The following is an 8016-nucleotide window of genomic DNA, read 5'->3' as shown; positions in this document are numbered from 1 at the left end:
AGAAGCTGACTAAGTATGGTGGAAGCTTGGTCATGGGATGCACCCCTACTCTCCTCTACACACTTGGACCCTTGCCTTTTGGTTGGCCTTTGCAAGGTTTCCCCCATGTACTGAATGTTACAAGAGAACTATTGTTGGGATCTCTGCACAGCCACACATCCAAAAGGTTGGATGTTACATTGGCCCATATACTCGCCAGTTGTTGGTAAGTGATACTAAAAGTCCCAGAGTGAAAAAAAACAAAAAAACAAAAAAACAATGAAGGTTACATTCATCATGGAAAGCAGGTGATGGGTCTTGTCTTGGGAGCATGTTTGATGTTACCCTGCCTGGTTCCCTTGATATTGCAGTCCATCAGGACCATTATAAAGGCCACTATAGAGATATAAACAGCTACCCATCTAATGGTGCTATAAAAAAACAACCCCTAAATCAAGATGATGCTTTTTAACCGTACGTGGGTCTGAGCATCAAAGGGGAGAATAATGCAGTAGGGAAGAGGACCAGAAGAGAAACAGACAGGCCTGTGTTCTGATAAAGTAGCAGGGTGGAAGGGATGGCACAGCTGAGAGATAAAACCTAAAGAATCCATGAAAGCAATAGTAAGAATCTCTCTGTATAGCTATCCTTAACTCAACTAGCAAAAATGCTTTGTCTTCCTTATTATGCTTATGTCATTCCTTCAACAAAATTAGTGATAAGGGCAGAACAGGACCTGCCTGGAACTGAGTGGGGAAGGGGGGAGGGGAGGAGAGGGGAGTAGGGTGGAGAAATAACCCAAACAATGTATGCACATGTGAATAAATGAAAAAGAAAAAAAGAATCCAAACATGAAAAGAAGATCACTAGCACTAGGTGAAGTAGCCTATAGAATTGCATATAACCATATATAAGTTAAACCTTGTTTTTTAAAATTTTATTGCCTCTGTAACCTGCTTGCAAGGGTACATAAGGTGAGACTCCTTTGTTCTCAGGGCTCAGCTTTTGGACATGAGTCTGCTGAGTCTGTGCCACCACAATAAAGTGTTGCTTTCTCGCCCCAGAGTCCTGTATCTCTGTTTGAGTTTTCAATAACAACCTGAACCACTTTGGGCAGCTTTACTATTTCATGCTTTAATGATCAAGTTTAATAGAAATCTTTAACCCTAATCCTAACCCTTTAGTTCCACTTCTGCTTTCTAGACCCTAATTCCCTTTTCCAATGTAGTAGCTCTTTGCATGTTTTCAGAGCCCTCACCTTGCTGATAGATCATTTTCCCCCCGTAGAAGAGCCTGAGCTTGTTCAGACATTATTCAAGTTTCCTTGTCATCATAATTGGTGAGTTCTAAATATTTCTGTCTCTGTTCCTTTCTTAAGATATGTCTCCTTAAGCTGAATATCCAAGCATGGAATGATCAGTGTATTTATAAACACATTCTGATTTTTCACCAACCTGATTTGATTATTTTCCCTTCATCTTGCTTTTTTAGCAGGAGTTAAATAAATGACTTTCCTTGATTTTTCTGTCTTCATTTAAAAATTTGCTCCTTCATTAAAGTCTTTTTTATCCAGTTCTGTTTATTTTCCTCATTCCTACAATTCTTGCACACATAGGACAGTGAGCTCTCTGGGGAAAAGGGTTGGGAAGGATGAGGAAGAAAGTAGTTGACCTCAAGGAAAGAAGAAAGTAGAGATGAGCCCAAAATCATGAAAGATATGTGTTCCGTGTTGGTTAAAGAACAAAACTAAGACAATCAGGGCCACTTTCTGGGAGAGGATCCAGGTCTTGAATTCCATGTTGAAGAGAGCAGGATTAGGAACAGAACAGGTAGGTTCAACTCCTGACTACAACTTCCTGGTTTAGTAATGGTCATCAACTTCCTGCATCACTTCCCAGCCCAAGCCTTCTCTCTACAAAGTGCAGTTGATATTACCAGTTTCACAGCATCCTTTGCAGGACTAAATGAGATAAGGCATTAGTTCACTGGCTAGTGCTTAGGAAATCAAGTGTCCAGGCCTGTGATTCTGAGTTCCAGGGTCTTTTCACTATACACTCTGACTTGTCCAGCTTCAACTCACTTTATAAGAAAGGTTTTATTTGGTAGATTAGTTCATGTTCAAAAATAGTCCCACCTCCCCATAATCCAGTGGGAAAAAATAATTTCCTGTTCCATGGGTGGTGAACTGGCCAGGTGAGCTGTTTTGGCCAATGGGATGTTAGCATCCATGATGCAGCAGAAAGTATCTGTGTGTCTGAGCTTGTAAACTTGAACTTCTTTTCCCATAAGAATATGCCCAGAATAGATAGTTCATGCTAGGAAGAAGATGAAAATCACAGGGAGTAAAGCTGAACTGCACCAGCAAGGCCATTCCAGATCAGCAACCCCCCAAATGACCACAGCCTGCTGCAGATGCATAAGTGAGCCTAGCTGAGACCAGCAGGGCTGCACTGCCAATTTGCACACTTGCATACTAAATGAATGCATTTTTCTGTGTTCCTGGGATTTTTGTGGCTGTTTTATATGCTGCATTATTGTGGCTATAGTTTTCTGTTTTCCTCCCCTGGAAGACATGGGAAGCTGGAAGCTGGTATTCTTATTTTCTCAATAAATATTTAAGTGAATACTTTGTGGCAAGTCCCAATTGCAGCTTATATTTCCATGGTGCAGGAAAGTCTCCTCTGAAGTCCACTGAAAGCAGTATAGAATTATAGTAGAGCCCCAATTCCCCCAAGTACAGCAAGATCTGCTACATGGACAGGGCTGTGTTGGGTTCCTCCCTTTAATTTCTGTGGGTCTCTAACTTGTGGATTCTTGGCATCACTTTTTACTCCTAGTTCCCATGGCAGGCCTACCCGATCATCCTGGGAAATCCTTGTCAAGTAGAATTTTACTGGAAGGTTCTTCCTTTCCCTCCCAGTGAGGTGTCCCAAACTCTGCTCCCTCATTTTTTCCACTCTCTTAGACAATTACAGAGGAATTCCAAATTACATGACCCCCCGGAGGGTAGAGAAAAATAAGGACTTTGCTTTGCTTTACTGTGACTCCCTCATATGGGGATCAGGCAGGACTGCTCTAGGCCATTGCTCCTGTTCTCTGAAGGCTGGGACTCCAACTGCACGGAAGAGGGTGCTCTTGTGTAAAGCTGTGGCCGGCTTCCTGGGAGAAGAAGTTTCCTTGTTCCTTGCTGAGTGGATGATTCAATGCTCATGCTATTTGGTAAATAAATGTAGTCTGCATTACTGTGTGTGAATCATGCAAAAACAGAAAACGGCAGGAAACACATTGGTGTGGAAGCTGCAGTCCATTGTCCTCTGCTGCTCTGAATGACACAGCCAACTCTTATCAACATCCTTCCTTTCTAGCAGGGCTCTAAGTGAGAGCCATGAAAGAAGGACTGAAATAGTGCCTTTGTTTTCTTTAGAGTTTGCAAATTGCTTTCACCTTTAGGGAAATTACTTATCCACGAACTCATTTGTCACACGAATATTTATTGAAGGTGTTATTCAGCTTCTCAGTGCTTCCCAGGAAAGAATTCAAGCTCCTTCCTTACCTGGTTCCTGCTTCCCCTCTCTGATCTAATCTCACACAAACTGCCTTCTTTCTGGCTCTTGTCAGCCCTTCTATTCCATTTTACTAGAATTATTTTTTTCTGACTGTTACTATATTTTCATTTAATTTTCCAGAGCTTAGCACAAATGTCATGTTTTTAGAGTGACTGAACCAATAGTATGTTTATGTAGATATTGATATATAGAGATAAACTGACATCAATATGTATTTAAGATATATAAATACAAGATATATGCAACATATTCTCAAGATCTGCAACTATATATGTGTATATCTATCTATCTCATATATATATCATATATGTATATATATATGAGAGAGAGAGAGACAGAGAGAGAAGACAGCTGGATTATATATCTACATCTACGCCAAATCCCAATATACGCAATTGGAAGACTAGAGATCCAGGAGAACTGGAAGTATAATCACTAGAGTCTAGTCTACTACACATTAGAAGACTGATCTCCCAACTCATTTCAGGCAGTCAGACAGAAAGAATTCCCCCTGACACAGCTGACACAGTCTTCATGTTCTGTTCATGTCATCCATGAGTTGTATGGGGTCTACCAATTCAAATGTTATTATCATCCATAACACACACACACACACACACACACAGAGAGAGAGAGAGAGAGAGAGAGAGAGAGAGAAGGAGAGAATAATGTTTAATCAACTATCTGGGCACTTTGTAGCCCAGTCATGCTGACCCATGAAATTAACCATAAGAGCATACATCTAAATTATCCTTTCCTAATTATGACCACCTCATACTGTTGATCCCTTTGCTCATACTGCATTATTTATTTGTCACATGATTATTTTGTCTCTTCTTCCAGCATGTGAGCACCATGAAGGCAGAGACAGAGTCTGTTATGTCTATTTCTCTATCCCCTGAGCTCAGGAGGCAGCCTTAGGAAGCAAGAAATGATTTGATATCATGAGGACATGGGTTGGAGAGGTTGGCACAGAGCATGAACTGGATGAACATCAGAGATTCTGCTATGGCAGCAGGATGAGAAGGAGGGGACATGCTGGCAGGGCAGGGCATGCACAGTGGGCTGAGGAAGGAGTCCTGTGTGTGGAGTGGGCATGACCTCGATGGAGCTCTTAAATGCTCTGAGCAAGTTCCAAGAAAATAAAAGAGAAGGCAAATTTTATAACACTTTTGAGGTAGAATTTCTAAGGCCTGGTGATTAATTGGATATGGGATGAGAAAAGTGAAAAATGAGGAAGTTGAAGATGACTCACTTGGAAATTAGAAGGAAAGGCTAGTGGAATAATGGATTTGGAGGAAGCATTTGAAAGAGACTCTCTTCCCTAAGTGGAATTGTTCAATCAGCCATTTAACCTTAGCACCATGTCAGCCCCTCAATGTTCATGTGTGGGAACCTTTCAGCAAATAGCTCTACAGAGAGAGGATCAGATCCAAATCCTTTCACACTACATCAGTGAATTCACCCTATCCTCATACTCACTCCTGTTATCACCTTTGTCCTTATCCTAGTAGCAGTGGTTGTTCACTGTTTACTGAGCACTTCCTGTGTCCTGGTATGCTTTTAGGTCTTCTATACAGGTAAACTTAATTAATCCCCATTCACTTCTAAGTAAAGTAACCACATCACCATCTGCTTGTACAGAGGAAATAACTGAGGAGCAGAAAAGATAAGTGAGCTGCCTGTGTGGGTAGACAATCAGATGTACTGGAAATACTTTCCGTGTATTAGCACCTTAATTCCTCCCAGCATATTTGGAGCATCATTCCAAATATGTTCCCTTGTTCCCTTTTTCCAGGAACAAATTGCATTGCACAAGGTGTGAGGAGGAGGTCACATCAGTTTCCCCAAACTATCCAGCCCATATGTGCTGGAGCTATTTAAAGCTACCATTTCTGAATTGGTATGCAGAACTTTCTTGCCTTACTGTATTAAAAGGCAGATGTGGGAAAACAGAAAACCTTTAAAAGTTGCAAATAATAGCAATGACTATTTCTCAAATACACACAAGGTGAGGTGCCTTACACCATTTTCTCCTACAAAGCATATCATCATGGCCATGTTATAGGTCATGTTATAGGTTTGAAGACAAAGCCGTTTGCTCAAAATCATGTAGAAAATGATGGAGCAGGATTCAAACCTAGCCCTGACTTCTGGAGATTATTAGAATATGGAAAAGCAATATACCCTAGTGGCAATTCTGACTCCTTCGGAGTTGTCTGTCAGATATTTTCTCTTTGTTTTTTTAATTTTGTTTTTTGATATTTTCTCTTTGACACTCAGCTTTTATTTCTGAGAAAAGGCTTTCCAAACACTTTTTTATTCTGCAGTCCTCCCCATTCCCTCAGCTCCCATTCTGCCTAAAATTGGGCCCTTTCTTTCAATATCTTTCTTTGTTAAATAAATATGCAGGTCTCATCTCACCAGGACCTGGACAGAAAATAGTTGCTTCTCTTTTATATCTGAGAATCTTCATTAGAAAGGAGCCAGGTTCCTAGGTTTTTCTTGGCATTGCTTGGAATCCTTATCTCCAGGCATTTATTTTTATTGTCCAGGAATCAAAATTGAGAAGAGATTGCTTCCAAAGTGCATAACTCTGGGCAAATCTCTCTTCATGCTAATTGTACATTTAGTTTTATCTGCATACTCTCTTAACACACATGTGAAAGTACTTTGAGCAAGTTTGGTGAATGATGAACCTTCCTCCAGTTCACTGCCACTACCACTACCCTAAGAGCTTTCCATTCATTCCAGTACTGCTACAGTCTACTAATTGGCTAGGACAGAGTGATCAGTTGGGCAGGGAATCACTTCTTGAACACAGGTCCCAAATACAGATTTAAGAATAGAATTTCTACCTCCTTCCTCTCTTAACCTCAGACTCTTCCTTTGTGTGAACTTGACATATTTGGATTGGAGAGATTGGGATATTGGGCAGGAGAGTGGAACGTGATGAATAGGATGCAGAAATCTCTAGATTTAGGTGTGTGCATTCTAATTTGCCCTAGAAGAAACAAAGTGGACGGCAGTGGTTTCCCAAAGTCTGTACTTTTATTCTTCATTTTAAGCTAATAAGTGATTTGAGCCCAAGACTTAATGTATATGTGTCTAAGGCTTACTTTATAAAGATGATGGAATAATAACATGGAGAGGCTAAAGCCATTGGAAGAATTTTGTACTTATGGCTCTGAGAGAAGGGGATATGCCACATCATGCAGAAACACACTGAAAGCATCTGGTTTGGTCAGGAGACAGAAGCATGAATAAGGGAAGATGATCAACTTGTTTGAATTCTTCCAGCAAACTTTTAGGCATAGGGATTGTTTCTAGGTGTTTGGTACCTGTCCCTTCCTGGATAGCTTTGTGGCAGGAAAAATATTGGGTTAGTGTGTGAGAATTAGACAAAGGAGGTGGCTGGGTGTACAGATTCAGGATTAGCTAGAAGGTTTGGGATATGAAAACTGGATCACAGGGAGATAAAAATAAGTTTGGCCATTAGTTTGGCCCATGATTAATGATGTCACATAGATAAACACAGAATCTAAGAAAAGAGATCCCTACTACAGAAACCTCTAGAATATCTCACATTCCACTGCAGTCCATTTCTCATCATCCATCACTACCCCAGATCCACCTAAGAATGGAGTAGTTCATTGAAGGCTGGTGTTATCTCTTAGTGCTCAGTTCAAGCTTTGGTGAGATAAATCTAGGGTTTAGTGGCTGTGTCTTCATGGCCAATATATGGTTTTGCTCCACTGTCCTACCACATAACTAGGCTATCCTAGGCATTGCTAGTTAACTGACTTTAGAAGTCATATATGTGTGTGTGTGTGTGTGTGTGTGTGTGTGTGTGTGTGTGTGTGTGTGTGTGTTGTGTGTATGGCATACATCACTAGGAGCGTCTAATGACTGGCAAATTTTACTAATTGAGACACTATGTGTCTTCCTCCAGCTTCCACCTGTGGTTTATTAAGTCTATACCTTCACAATAGAAAGCATGATTAATTCCACTGCTACCTGACATTTTTTCATATAATTGAGTGAAGTTATCATGCAATTGACAAATCCAGGGGACAGATATAACTATCTGGACAGGTATAGTTACCTAGACAAGCACCTGCCCTGCTAGGTCCTCACACTGTTATTCCACCTTAAAGCCACCATAGAAAAAATTACAAGGAATCTAGTGTCAGGATCAAGAGCAAAGGATTTGAAGTCAGCTTAAATCTGAGTTTCAATCCCTACACTGTAGTTATGTGACCTTGAGGACCTGACTGCTCTGACTTCAGTTCCTTAATCTGTAAAGATGAGATAAATAAAAATACCAACCTACTAGGCCTGCTGTAAGGACTGATTAAGCAAAATCATGTGTGGAAAGCACTGAGCACAGAGGACACAGTGCCTACTTTGTGGTAGGTGAGGAACAATGGTGATGACTATCACTCTGTAGAGATGGTGCACATGGCTTCAT

The sequence above is a fragment of the Castor canadensis genome, chromosome 11 (genome assembly GCF_047511655.1).
Source record: "Castor canadensis chromosome 11, mCasCan1.hap1v2, whole genome shotgun sequence".
Lineage (NCBI taxonomy): Eukaryota > Metazoa > Chordata > Mammalia > Rodentia > Castoridae > Castor > Castor canadensis.
This window is presented reverse-complemented; position numbering follows the sequence as displayed.